Source organism: Mustela erminea, chromosome 8, assembly GCF_009829155.1.
Source record: "Mustela erminea isolate mMusErm1 chromosome 8, mMusErm1.Pri, whole genome shotgun sequence".
Taxonomy (NCBI): domain Eukaryota; kingdom Metazoa; phylum Chordata; class Mammalia; order Carnivora; family Mustelidae; genus Mustela; species Mustela erminea.
In genome coordinates, this window is record NC_045621.1 from 81,067,466 (window position 1) to 81,082,146 (window position 14,681).

Sequence of the window (14,681 nt, forward strand, 5' to 3'; positions counted from 1 at the left end):
AAGGCAGCCGCTTAACCAACTGAGCCACCCAGGCATCCCAGATGGATCCATTTTTGGTGAAGGATTCCATTCTGCCCATTTTATAAGTGGCAGGCTATCTGCCCAGTCTCTTAGTATTTTCCAAATGATTTTTTACCTTTTATTTATATACTTTGCTCTGTATTTTGAAATGTTTTTTCCCCTTGATTGTCCAGACCAGTTTATCCCAACAGTCCCAATTCCAAAAGTTCTTGAATTTTGGGGGGACATAGATCCCTTCATCAGTCTAGTGAAAACCAACGGACCTATTCCCAAAGCAGTATTTTTTTTTTTAAGATTTTATTTATTTATTTGGGAGAGAGAGAGAGAGAGAGGAGGGGGAGCAGAGGGAGAAGCCAACTTCCTGCTGAGCAGGGAGCCCTATGTGGGGCTCGATTCCAGAACCCTGGGATCAGAACCTGAGCCAACGGGAGATGCTTAACCAACTAAGCCACCCAGATGCCCCTCAAGGCAGTATTTTTAAATGCATAAAGTGAAATACATAGCATCACAAACCAAACCAATTATATTTAAATATCAATATAAAATATTAAAATACACAAACTTGTGATACAGCAATACATATGCTTCTTTATTATGACATTACATATCAAGCTCTAGTGGAGATGCTAAAAATGATCATAATTTCAAGCAGTGATGAGTGTAAATGATATTTTAAGATGTGTGCAACCACTCTAATGCTATCTGAAAATATTTTAGATTTCTACTGATGACAGAGTCACAGGCACCACTAATCCTCTTGTGGTTTCATTAGAAGATAATAAAAATAAAGGTGCATTTTTCCTTCCAAATTAAATGTTATATTCTCCTATAAATTGGAAACAGAAAATTTCCAACCTACCCCAACACCACTACTTTTTTTTTTTTTTAATAGCCCAATCCATTCCGCACCCAACTATATAACTACATTCATACAGGATGTGTCAAAGTGATGCGGCGCTAAGCATCAAGGAAAAGGAAGTGATCTCACCCTGGTCTTCCAGCCATCCCCCTGACCTCTCTCCAGAGGCAAAAACTGAAACTGCCAACAATTCCTTGATGTCTATGGAATTGTTCATTTACAAGGCATTTTCTTTAAATCCTAGATAACTTTATTTTGCAGTGGGATTCTCCTCCATTCTTAATTATTCTCCTCCATTCTTCTATTTGACAAATTTCACTAATCTTCTGCTTATTATTCTTTGGTGCCTGGGTCCTTTTATCTTGATTGTCCGTAGCTTATTTTTGCTTTATTACCCCTGAAAGTACAGGTCCAGCTATAGGACATTTTGAACAGCTACAACTTGATGAGCCTGAGGTTTGTCCAGTGGGCCGACACCACCTGTCTGTCCTCCATTGAGGTCCCCAGAAAAACCCCCCTGCATACTCCTTCTTCAGCCTCCCAGGTAGAAAGGTAGAAGAAAGCAGCCTCTCTCTTCCACTGGTAGCACTTCTAGGAGAGCCGTGAGACAAAGTAACACCGCTGCCTCACCCCCCACACACACAGACCCATAGCCGTCCCCATCCTATAATAAAATAGAGGATAGTCTTCCAAAACAGGGAGCTCAGAACCTTATAGTAAAAGGGCAAATCTACCCCCCAAGAAAAGGAAGTTGGCATATCATAGTCATACAAATCACAAGAACATGCAGAGAAAAAGGAGCAGATGGAGGAAAGGCAAACACTGAAGAAATCTTAGAGGAAAATACCCCTACCTTGTAAAAAGACTGCAGCTGGCAGGTTGGAAGAGCTTGTCCAGTCCCAAGTTAAGGATGATTACAAAAGACACATTTCAATGCAAACCCTGATACTTGCTAGAATAAAGAAAAGCTATGGTTTTTATGTGTTTCTCTCATAATCACTCATCTTACTATATTCCCTCTTTAATTCTAGTTTGTGTTTCTTAATAGAGCCTCCTGGGTTTTCTAAAAATAATCATGAGCTCAAAGAGGAAATTTTATTTTTCCTTTTTAATATTTCCTCCTGTCATTTCTTATCTCCTATATTCTAAAATCCCCAAAAGTCTGTTAAAAAGTGGTAATAGCTGGGCACCTGGGTGGCTCAGTGGGTTAAAGCCTCTGCCTTCGGCTTGTGTCATAATCTTGGGGTCCTGGGATCGAGTCCCGCATCAGGATCTCTGCTCAGCAGGGAGCCTGCTTCCTCCTCTCTCTCTGCCTGCCTCTCTGCCTACTTGTGATCTTTCTCTGTCAAATAAATAAATAAAATCTAAAAAAAGAAAAGTAATAGCTGGCTTATTTCTGATCTTAATGAAAAATATTAAAAGCTTCTAGACAAAAATAACAAGTTACCTATGAAGGAAAGAGAATTGGATTAACATCAGACTTCATGTGCACACTACCAAGAGGTAAGAATCACATTCCCTGAATTCTGGGACCATCCAAGATATCTTTTTACCTCCCACAGTAACAGGAAATATTGAAATTAATTTAATAACCACAACAACAGTACCATTGAGTTAACATTCATATAGCACTTTTTCAGTCCCAGGTTCAATTCTATACATTTCACTTACCATGATAGTTTGTCTACGTGGTAGCTCCCATTAATTCTTTCCCTCCCTCTCATTCATGCCAGTTCAGGATGGGGTCTAGTCTCCCATCTCACAGAATCTGATAGAAGTGTCACCAACTCTGAGCTGAAACAGGAAGACTGGCACTTTCTGCCTCCTGGAGTTTCCATGTAGGAAAGTCAGCTGATGAAGGGAGAGGTTGTATGAGGAAAACAGGCATGTGGGTGAGAAAAGTCATGTTGGACACGAAGCATAGCTGAATCTTCAGACCATTCCAGCCCCTGCTGCTATTTGATTCTGACTACACAAGAATGGCTCAGCCAAGCCCAACCTGCAGAACCACAGGAGATAATAATATGTTGTTGTTGGGGTGCCTGGGTGGCTCCGGCAGTTAAATGTCTGCCTTCGGCTCAGGTCATGATCCTGGAGTCCCAGGATCAAGCCCAGGGTTGGGCTTCCTGCTCAGTGAGAGCCTGCTTCTCCCTCTGTCCCTTCCCCTGCTCATGCTCTCTCTCTCACTTGCTCTCTCTCTCTCTCTCTCTCTCTCAGATAAATAAATAAAATCTTAAAAAAAGATAATAAGTTGTTGTTTGTACTGCTGTTTTGGGGTAGTTCATTATATAGCAGTATATGACCAGAATACTGACACTAACGTGTTTAATCTTTACACTATTCCTACTGTTACTGGTACTGCCATTTTACAGGTAAGGAGATAAAATCCCAGGTAAGTTAAACTTTCCAAGGCTTACACAGATGGAAAGAAAGTTCTTGGAGAATTGCAACGTTTCAAAAATAAATAAACCCCATGTTTCATATGTAAAAAATATTGGGAAGGACTCCAATGCAACAAAAATGCATCAGAGCAGAGACCTCCAGGGAGAGGAAAGGGGAAAGTAGAAAGAATAGCGACAAGAAGTATATCTTGCAAATACATTGTGAAATTTAAGATACTATGGATACCATAACTGAGAGCGTGTTAACTAGATGGGAAAGCCTTCTGAAAGAACAGACAGACTGCAAGGGTAGCGGTCATAGTCAAGAAGGAAAGGAAATGCAGGAGTTGGGAAGGAGCAAGGCTAGAGGCAGGAAAAAGAAAAAGAAGAAGGGACACCTGGTGGCTCAGTCCATTCGACCTCCGACTCTTGATTTTGGTTTCGGTCATGATCTTGGCGTTGAGAGATCAAGCCCCGCACCAAGTTTATGCTGAGCATGGAGCCTGCTAAAGATTCTCCCTTTCCCTCTTCCTCTGCTCCTACCTGTCTCTCTCCCTCTCCTTCTCCCTCCCTCTCTCTCTCTCCCTTTAGAAAGAAAGAAAGAGAAGGGGGGGAGAAGCAAATGCATTCTGAAGTTCTTGATATGAATTTCTGTAAGACATAAATCAACAAAACTGATTCATGTAGAAAATCAAATAGACCAATTAACATAGGAGAAATTGGGAAAGTGGTTAAATTCCTAATATTAAGAAAGAGAGCAGGGCGCCTGGGTGGCTCAGTGGGTTAAGCCGCTGCCTTCGGCTCAGGTCATGATCTCAGGGTCCTGGGATCGAGTCCCGCATTGGGCTCTCTGCTCAGCAGGGAGCCTGCTTCCTCCTCTCTCTCTCTGCCTGCCTCTCTGCCTACTTGTAATCTCTCTCTGTCAAATAAATAAATAAAATCTTTAAAAAAAAAAAAAAAGAGAGCAGAAAGAGGTGATTTTATAGTCAGTTCCAGATAGCTTACAAAGAATAAAAATGTTATTTAAATTATTCAAGACTATAGAAACCTAGAGAAAGCCCTTAAATCCATTTTATAAAACTAGTTTAGCCTTTAAACCAAAATTGATAAAAGCAGTACAATACAAGAAAACCACAGAGCAATCCCACTTAGACATTTTTGCTTATTTGTTATCCTACTTATAAAAATTCTAAGTAAAATATTAGCAAGCATATCCCAAAGTAGATGAAACGAATGCCACCAGTGATCAAGTAGAGTTTCCACCAGCAAATCCATCCACATCCTTCATGATAGCAACAAACACTGGAGGAAAAGTGGCTGGTTACATCAATATCTTCTAAAAAATAGTTGGTAAAATTTAACAGCCATTTTTAATAAAACTCTGAGTAAAATATAAATAGAAAGAAACCTTTTGAGTATAAAAATATCTATTTATCAAAAATAAACTGCAAACATCATTCTAAACAATGCCAGGAATAAGATGGGATACCTGCTCTTACTGCTATACTTCAGCAGTGCACGGAGGAAAAGAAAATAGTCTATATAAACAGAGTAGATGGGGAGATAAAATTTTCCTTTTTTGCCAATGATACCTTTATATACCCAGAAATTCCTACTCTGGTTCAAAAATAAAAACTACTAGAATCAATGAAGGAGATTGATCAGGTGGCTGGAAGTTTAGAGCTTTTCTCCATATTTGCAATGAAAATATAATCGCATTATAATAGCATCCAAAAGGCAGAGAAAGATTAGAGATAAGAACAGAAATTCAAAATTCATACAGCCATCTAATGCAGTGTCGATTAGAGTCCCAAATTTTTAAAGTAGATATAGTATCTGTTTAGGCAAGATTAAATGTCCAAAGACTAGCAAGAAATTTTTGAGGAAGAATAATGAGGGAAGGGCCATACCAGACTTAAATCCACTAAAATCAAAACCTGGCGTGGATGGGCACCTACGTGGCCCAGTTGGTTAAGCATCTGCCTTGGGCTCAGGTCATGATCTCAGGATCCTAGGACCAAGCCCTGTGTCAGTCTCCCTGCTAAGCAAGGAGTCTGCTTCACCCTCTGCCACTTCCTCCTTGCTCTTGCTCTTTAATAAATAAATAAAATGTTAAAAAAACAAAACAAAGCAAACAAACAAACAAAAAAAACATGGCATAGGACTGAATAACAGAACAGAATAGACTAGAGAGCCCAGAAAGGAATCCCAGCATCCTTTCTGGAGGAAACCCTCCAACTATTGATCACTGGCAATATTCATAGATAGAAGCTTCTATTTGACAAAGTGAGTATTGTGATCCATTGTGGAGAGAACATCTCACTGATAAATGGCACACAATGGGATATCATGCAAATGGAAAATAAGAATGAGGTGCAGCTGCTAACCCCCATCTTATTATGAAGTCACTAAAGAGAATGAGTGAGATAAGCCATCTCAACAACGAAGTCTGTGAGGTACTGCTCAGTAAGAGAAGGAGGATCCAAAATATATTACAGCAAGCCTTCTGCGGAATGTCTTGTCCACTATTTAGAGTTTGGGATAACGTGAATTGTGATGACTAACACTGCTTTGGAGGATGCCTCTTTTTACAAAACAAAACATAAATATATATATTTGTAAATGTCTATATAACATATGAAGAGAAATGTGGAGATACACAGATAAATCAACTAGGTTGTTCAACATTTAGTTTCAACAGTAGAGTGGGGGAGTTGTGGATGTGAAGGGAGGGCAGAAACAAACATTATTTTTCAAAAGGTATCCACAATAAATGCAGAATATTTATAAGGATCTAATTTATGAAGAATTATTTGCATACACACACACACACCCCATCCCCGCACTGTGTTTGTATAGAGGAAGAGATACATAGAGAGAGAGAAAGAGAGAGAGAGAGAGAGAGAGAGATGAAAGTATAGTCACCCAAATGTTGTTGGTGGTTATCACAAAGGCATGAATTTCAGGCGATTTTTCCTTTACATAATCAGGAAAAAGTAATATTCATTACTAAAGAAACAAAAAGTTCAAATTGTGAAATACAAATTTATGGTATAAATTTGGTTTTAAAATATATTTTCAATGGATGTCAAGTCAGAGGATCCTCATATTATTGTGTGGAATTTTAAATAAGGTGGAGAATGCAAGCCCATAGCACATGGGTGACATACAGAATAATGACCGCTACTGTCATTACTTCCAGACACTTAGAGGTCACCTGTTGACCTCTGTCTTGGTCAACCCGTTGATATCTGTCTTGTAGCAAAAGTATGACCCAAGTGAAGGGAAGCTCATAGAATCATCACTAATGGCTTTAATATCATCTTCATGCAGGCAGAAAAAGAATATCAGCTGATTTCCTCAATACAACTGTGTAGCGAGGGGAGATGACGTCATTGTGAATTAAGAGCTGAAGCAGAAACATTTGCTTCTGACTTTCCAAACAGAAGGTCTTAAGTGCTCTTGTCATCCGGGTAGAAACGTGACAGTGTAAGCTGATTACGGCACTACTTATTCTAGACCTCCCAGCCACCTGATTTGCAAGTGGCTTTGGGCAATACCTTCCTACCTCCATCATCAGGTCTGGAGGAGGCTTTCCAGGCCCCTTTGGTACCTTGGTCTTCAAACCCCACCACAAAGGAAAGCAGGTCACCCTGTTCCAGCCGTATCTTCAAGCAGTCAGCGCTTCAAAGCCCCAGGAGCTAATAGATGGTAATAGATTCCAGGAGAACTTAGAAATCCCTGCGGTTAAAATACTTTTTAAAATGTATCCAGTCTTTCTAGCTGGGGAAAGCTAATCTCATCTTCTCTCACGGTACAGTGCACCCACGGTACAGTGCAACCCCGATCCCTTAATCTTGCTCAGATTTGCACGTAATGCCCTCTGATGTTTAAGTAATGCTGTGTCCAAAAAGACGGCTCCCTGCCGCACCCCTGGGCCTGTAGCCTGACAGCCGCCCACACAAGGCAAACGGGACCACACTGGGCTCTAACCTCTTCCGAGTGAGCCTTCCCTGCGCACCTTCCAACCTCTATGCCGGCTAACTCCGCGAGCCTTCATTCCTGATACACTGGTTATGTAGTACTGGTTATCTAATATCCTACAAGGAGCAAGTATGAGGCTATTTATTGTGAAGATCTATGCTTCTATAGTGGAGAGGAGGAAATAATACTGTCTTCACGTAGTGAAGAGCTTTGAATTCGTCCACTCACCACAGTCATTTATGACCAGATCAACTCCTGCACCTTGCTGCTGAAAATGCTAGAAACACAAGAATGGGTTTTAAATGGAAACTCTTCAAGCAAAATCAGCCCTCAAAATACTTTGGATGGCATCCATTTAAGTGTAAAACTGAAAAGCTATAGATGCATAAATGTACTCAGAACTCTGATTATAATTACCATGAAAAAGGGCTTTATAGTCATCTCTGAATCATCCAAACTTCAGAAGGAAAAAAAGACACACAGCTATACCTGATTGAGGCAGGCAGAGTGAAAGAACACAAAACCCTACACCTTTCATCACGCACTGGAGCCAATGTGCAAGCAGTATTATTTTCTAGTGGGGTCCTACCTAGAGTGATAGTCTTCATTGACAGAGAACCTTCCTGGGGGTCAAATTTGGATCTGAAGGATTTCAAAAAATAGATATTCAAGACTTTTGTAGAGAAGAAAGAAAGAAAGGGAGGAAAGAAGGAAGAAAGGAAGGAAGGAATATACCACCTCTGTATGGCAGCATCCTGCTTACATAAATGGGAACAACACTCACTGCTGTGCAATCACAACCTCCCTTTTCCTCAGGGGGTCTGATAGTCACTGCGTGAATTCCCAAGACATTGAAAGAAAGGCTGAGGTATGCTGAGCCCTCAGAGATTCTTCTTCTCCCCCACTTCAGTCCAGACGACCACCAAGAAATTGTTTTCCACAGCCACATTGACGGTGCCTTTTATGTTCACATTACACACTCACACACTGAGCCCTGACTTTGAGAGACACATTTCTGTCAGTTCAGCCACCCAGGCTGTGGTATTTTGTGATGGCAGCCCCAAGCTGACAGGACACCCTCCACCCAGGGCTTCCCTCTACTCAGTTGCTTGACTATAGTCTGTCAAACTGCTGACTAATTCCCATTGTTGTCCTGCTAAATGCACATTCCTTGTTCTCTACTTCCCCACAAAGTTAGGTTATTTATAACCGCATTTCCTTCTGTTTGACATACCTTCTCTTCTTTTAGAAAGCTTTCTGCCAGCAAATCTCTTCCTCCCCCTTTCAAAGTGGTAACGAACGGCACAGGCAGAGAACACAGGGTCATATCAGGCTCATCACACACTAGGAGTGGCTTCTGAGAATCAATTCTATGAAACAGGAATCAAAACCTGTTTCAAATCAACCTGATTCAACCTGAATCAAATCAATGTACCTGGAAAGTATTTTATAGACTGTGAGGGACCATATAAATATATAAAACATATCATGCTGTCTTAGCACATTTTGGGGAATGAAACTTCCAGATTATTGGCAAAAAGCCAGTAACAGCTCCAGTAACAAAATTAGTTTATAAAGTCCCATACAAACATACAAAGATCCAAAATAGTCTATGCCATCCCCTAAATTAAGTTACATCAGGGCGAGAACCTTTCTTCATTATCAGGGGGAAAAAAATGGTTTGAAACAAGAGAAAGCGCAAGCACAGTTTCTATTCCAGGCACAAATTCAGTGACATTGAACAAGAGGTTCCCCCACTAAACTGGTATCCTCAGGGACAAGGGTCAAGTTTCACTCACTTTTAAAACTCCAGAGTCCATTCTGTTGCCTGACACATAGCAAGAGAGAAAAAAATCAATCAATCAATCATTCAGTGAACCAATGTGGTGCCACACTCAAGAGAATCCTCGAAAGTGTTTTCTCCTGCTGAGAGTGGGTTACTAAGGATCACCCTGGGATTCTTCTTTGTCAGTACATAGCAGTACAGCCTAATGGAAAGCTCTGGCTTTGAAATCAAATGCACCTACACAAGGATACTAATTCTGCCACTCACATTGGGCCAGTGTCTCAATTCTTTCATCTGTGAAATGGGAATTCTGATGCTTACCATACAGGCTTCCTATGAATGTTAGAGAAAATACACCTAAGGCAGTTAAAGCACTGTCTAATATGTTGTATGTGCTCAGCAAATAAAGGTAGTTATCACAGATTAATATCTCCAAACAGGAGTCTATGTATGAATTCAACTGCATTCACTACATCCTGTCACACCCCCTCATCATCTATAAACCACTCTATCAATACTTCCATCCAACTACTGCCCACTGACCTAAGGGACTGTAATACTTTTTTCTGGATATCAATAAGCCATAGTATTTAGAAGACAGAATTGGCTTTCATAAGACTTCAGATCCTGAGATTTTAAAGCATAAGCTGGGACATGTGCCCTGCTGTCCTAGACCGAGCAGTAGGGACAGGGCCTGCCTGGCTGGTTGAATTCTTGCAACAATTCCAAGTAGCAACATCCCCAAGATTCTCCAGAAAGGCAAAAGAAGGAAGTCGTCTCTGACTAGGGCAGAGGACCTCCAAGCAAGGTAAGAACAAGCCAACATGAAAACCTGCAATGAATCAGAGCCACAGGAAGCACTAGATGAGTTGAAGACAAGAAGAGAGGACAAGCCAGGCAGCCCCGAGTATCCCACAGCAGTGAGAAGCGACAGCATATAGCTTCGTGGCTACAGCATGGGTTGGGTCTCTCCTGAGGGACAAGGGTATTCTTCCCCTTTCCAGGAATTGGACAAGAAAGTATTCAAAGTAGAAATGAAATAAGAAGGTGATGAGAGAAAGAGGTCAGAAAGCTAGACTAAACAGCAGGACTACAAGGGTGCCGATTTTCAAAATTGGCCATAGCTCTTACAAATCTAAGGTATCGAGCATTTTGAAAATTACACAAGGTCCAACATATGAGTAAACTACCTGGATAGAATACTCCTGACAAGGAATTCAAAGCAAAATAATCTTAATCAATTGCATTTAATCAACAAGCAGGATATAATGCTTTCAGAGTGTTCACATATATACTACTCTATTTGGAAAAACACTAGGAGGTTCAATACTCAATGGTCAAGAGCCCAGGATAGGCAGGGGGTCCATTAGCTTGATCCCAAGAGAGCACACCATTATGCTACCCTCAAAAATATACCCACCCAGTAATGGAGGGTACCCTGCACTGCAGCCTGGGAGAGAGGGCTTCCAGCTCCCATTGTGACAGGACAGAGGCGGTCAGGAACAAGAGGAGGGACTCACTGGAAACATGAAGCTGGTCCACTTCCACTCCAGGCCATCTCAGGGAAAGATCAATTTTGCATTGAACAAAAGACTTTATAGACCAAAACTAAAGACACCAAACTGAAACCCCACTGCAGTGACAGGTCAAAACCCTTAATCCTGGTGACCTCCACTGCTTTCAAATGAAACCATTGTGATGAAAATGTGCCTGGATTCAGTTTGTAAGCCAAGAAGCAGACAATCACAGATGTTCCCTCAGGCCATTCATTAATGCATGGGGCCATTTTGGTTTTTCTATTTCTAATTTTCATATTTCTCTAATTTGGTTCTCATCCTCCAAAAGTCTGACTCAGTCTTTCTTTCTGAAGCCAGTTCCATGCCTAGTTGTGATTGTAACATTCTTATGCCCTAAAATTTTAACTTCATGGATCTTGATTTCAGTAAACCTAGGAAAATATTAGCAAGTCAACTCAAAGAGACAGGGGTACCCACCACTGTCCCCCAGCCTGGATAACTGGCTCTGTCTCTCTCAGGCATACACAGGACAGTGTTTCTGCCATGAAAGAGCTTCTTAGGAAAAGCCTAGGGAGATTGTTATCAGAATGAAAATTAAGAAGAGTGATGGATCAAATGTCACAAAGCAACTACAATTTCATAAGTCTTTAAAAGCTAAGGCTTTGGGTATTTTTTTTTTAACCTCTCAGCCACTCTCCCTTCCCCCTAAAATCATGGCATAATTGACCTGTAAGTCCTATGCTGTAACTCGATCTGACAACGTCCAGTGTAAAGCTTAACAAAGTGAGCAGTAGAGTGCTAACCCTTTCTGTTGGGCAAGGAGATTTCTGGAACTTTCTCCATCACCAGGTTGTTGAGAAGTTTTAATCTTTCTTTTAATGTAAATCATAGCACCGTTAACTTGAATGTTACTGAAAACAGATATAGTTGAGCTCCTCAATAAATAACAACACAGACAAGGAGAAAAAGTATTTGACTTCAAATGTAGCCAATCATCTTATAAAAAGACACCCAAACATTCAGGCAAAAATTACAGGACTCTCCCTCCCATCACATCCCTGACTCCTCCGCCTCCCCACCCCCTCATCCCTCCCTTGAGCTGTGAAAGTTCCATGGGCATTACCCAACTCCCAGACATGTTCTCCTGACACATCATTTGCATGAGGACTTCATCCACGGGTGGCTTTCCTGAATCCAGGACTTCTCAACCTTGTCCTCTTAAATAACTCAACTGTAGAGTAAGCAAATGCCTACGCAGGGGGACTGCTATCCAGAACAAAGTAGAGAGTCTAAATTCCCTTGATATCATGTTTCATTTTTTTAAGTGTCAACTTCATTCTATTTTTTTAATATATTCCTCTGTTTTCATATCAAGCCAGTGTGTTGTCTGAACTCATGTGAAACAAATGCTGCAGGGAGCTGCACCAGGTTAATCCTGTTTGTGTGTTTGGTACACTGTCAGTTTACATGCCCTCTATTTCCGAAGAAGTTCACTCAAACTTTTAATCCCCTTTGTCTTTGTGTAGCAGCTTAAAAACAAGGGGGTGAGAGAAAAGTGATTTGGCATATTTAATTATTTAAATAAAATTGAAGTCATTGTTTAGAAACATCTAGAAGAAAGAGTATTTCAATATTATTCTTTTCCCGCTTTCCTCTTCCATTCTTCCTCCTTATTCTAGGGGAATGCAGTAAGTAGAATTTTTGCTACTGTCCTACTGCCTTTTTTTTTTTCCCCTGTAGCTAACAGATTCCTATGCCAAATGGGAAGCCCATTCCAAGTAGTTTAGGGAATTACAGGTTAGGTTACTTCCCCCCCCACCCCGCCTATAAACGGGGTGGCATCTGACCCAGAACTACATGGAATACACAGCTCCTTAGCTACAAAGATTGGTTTAGGAATGGGCATCTCAGCCAAGCCAGAGAACTCCCCAGCAATTCTGCTCAGAGTTCTTTCCCCTATATTGCCACTATATGTGTATATATATGAAATACCTGAAGAAATATCAGTGTCCGTCTTTGTTAACACAAAAAGAAGGTGCCTAAGAATCAAGCCAATTTGTATAAGAGGTGCTCAAAGAGAATCAAGAGGAGAAATGTGGAGAGAAAGGCACAGAGAGACAGTGTCCTGATGACACCACTTTAACCCCTAGATTTCACTGTACCTGAAGCCAGAATGCCCCCCTTGAACTTCCCACTTATGAGAGAGGGAAAAAGTCCTCTTTGGGCATAAGGTAGTTCAAGTTAGGTTCAGCCATCTATAACTTAAGAGTTTCCAAAATGAAAATATGGACATGTGATTTCACTCCATATCCTTCAACACTCCCTATCAAATACTGAGAAGGAATCCAAACTCTTTGATGTAGCACACAGGCCATCTGCCATCTAGACCCCACCTTCCATGGGTCAAGGGTAATTAAAGGATGAGCCTCGGTCTTGTACACAGCATGCAAAGATCACTAGGAAGACACTTCAAAGATGCTTGAAAAATGATGTCTTCCCATTTTCTCAATTTACTTCATCATTTGTACTTATAGCTCCCTCTCTATTCTCTATCTACCTACTACTATCTGACCTGTTTCCCTTGCTGGGAGTGTCTCCTCCCATTATTTGCCTGGTGAATGTTCATCCTTGTATCTCAGCCCCAGCAGGTTCCTACAAGAGAACTCTCCTTCACTCTTTTCCCATTGATTTGCTCACCTCCTGCTAGCTTCCTGAGGACCATTCTGAGAGGCAGTGCTGAAGTCCCCGTCGGCATGCCTGCCTCAGCACCCAACCAGGAGCTCCTCTAGCCTGCAGCCGGGCCTATTTATGTCAGCATCACCAGCATCTAACACAGTGCCTCCCAGCTAGTAAATCTGAAGTGAATATTTATTGAGGAATTGAAAGAATGAATTAGTGAAATTAACTTAAACTAATCGGAGCTATTTGAATAAAGGGCAAGGTGAGAAAAGGAATGGAAATGCATACCAGTTGGTTTCCTTCCATCTGCAACCCAGTCAAAGACCTCTATTACTCAAAATGATTTGGCCTAAGAGAGGAGCATGGAGAAGACTAAATTCACAGAAATATTAAAACATTTTCTTCCCGCTGCCCCTAACCACACTTAATCCAAATATCGGTCCTTGTTTCAATTCCTGTGAAGAGACATTTTGTTCAGGTGCTCCTATTAGAACTGAAAGTTAATGCAAAAATAGAGAATCTCAGCTCAATGTCACTAATCATCAGGGAAAAGCAAATCCAAACCGCAAGGAGATATCACCTCACACTTGTCAGAATGGCCAAAATCAGAAACATAAGAAACAATAGGGGCTGGTGAGGATGTGCAGAAAAAGGACCCCTCATGCACTGTTGATAGGAATGCAAACTCGTGCAGCCACTGTGGAAAACAGTATGAAGGTGTCTCAAAAAATAGAATTACCATATGAGCCAGTAATTCTATTACAGGGTATACCTAAAGGATACAAATACATTAATTCAAAGGGATACATGAAATCCATGTTTATTGCAGTGTAATTTACAATAGCGAAATTATGGAAGCAACCCAAGTGTTCATCCATAGATGAACAGATAAAGAAGTGGTATATATACAGTGTAATATTATTCAGCCACTAAAAAGGAATGAAATCTTACCATTAGCCACAACATGGATGGAGCTAAAGAGGATAATGCTAAGTGAAATAAGCCAGATAGAGAAAGACAAATACCGTATGATTTCATTCATAAGTAGAAGGAACAAAACAAATGAGCAAAGAAAAAAAAGGGTGGGGGGGACAAACCAAGAAACAGACTCTTAACGATAGAGAACAAATTGACGGTTACCAGAGAGGAGGTTGGTTCGGAAGACGGTTAAAATAGAGGAAGGAGATTGAGTGTACTTATCACGATGAGCACTGAGCGATGTATAGAATAGCTGTCACTATATTGTATACCTGAAACTGACATAACACTGTATGTCATATTAAAATTAAAATTTTGAAACTTAATTTAAAAAAAGATGTATGTAGATATACAGTGGAGTATTACTCAGACATAAAAAAAGAGTGAAATCTTGCCACTTGCAACAACGTGGATAGAGCTAGAGAGTACAGTGCCATGTAAAATAAGTCAGTCAGAGAAAGGCCAATACCATATTA

The 14,681-nt window shown here is 40.7% G+C and overlaps 1 protein-coding gene across 6 annotated transcripts in view; it reads right to left on the bottom strand.

Annotated features, from left to right (window-relative positions):
- Window positions 1-14,681, bottom strand: part of LYPD6 (LY6/PLAUR domain containing 6) — a 121,277-nt gene that overhangs the window by 53,440 nt on the left and 53,156 nt on the right. Inside the window, exon 1 of one of the 6 annotated variants that reach the window (XM_032356174.1) lies at window positions 1,734-1,802. The exons of the other annotated variants lie outside the window; for them this stretch is intronic. The gene's annotated coding sequence lies outside the window, so the exon portion shown is untranslated. Of the gene's footprint in view, window positions 1-1,733; window positions 1,803-14,681 lie in introns of those variants that run through there. 6 annotated transcript variants of the gene reach the window in all.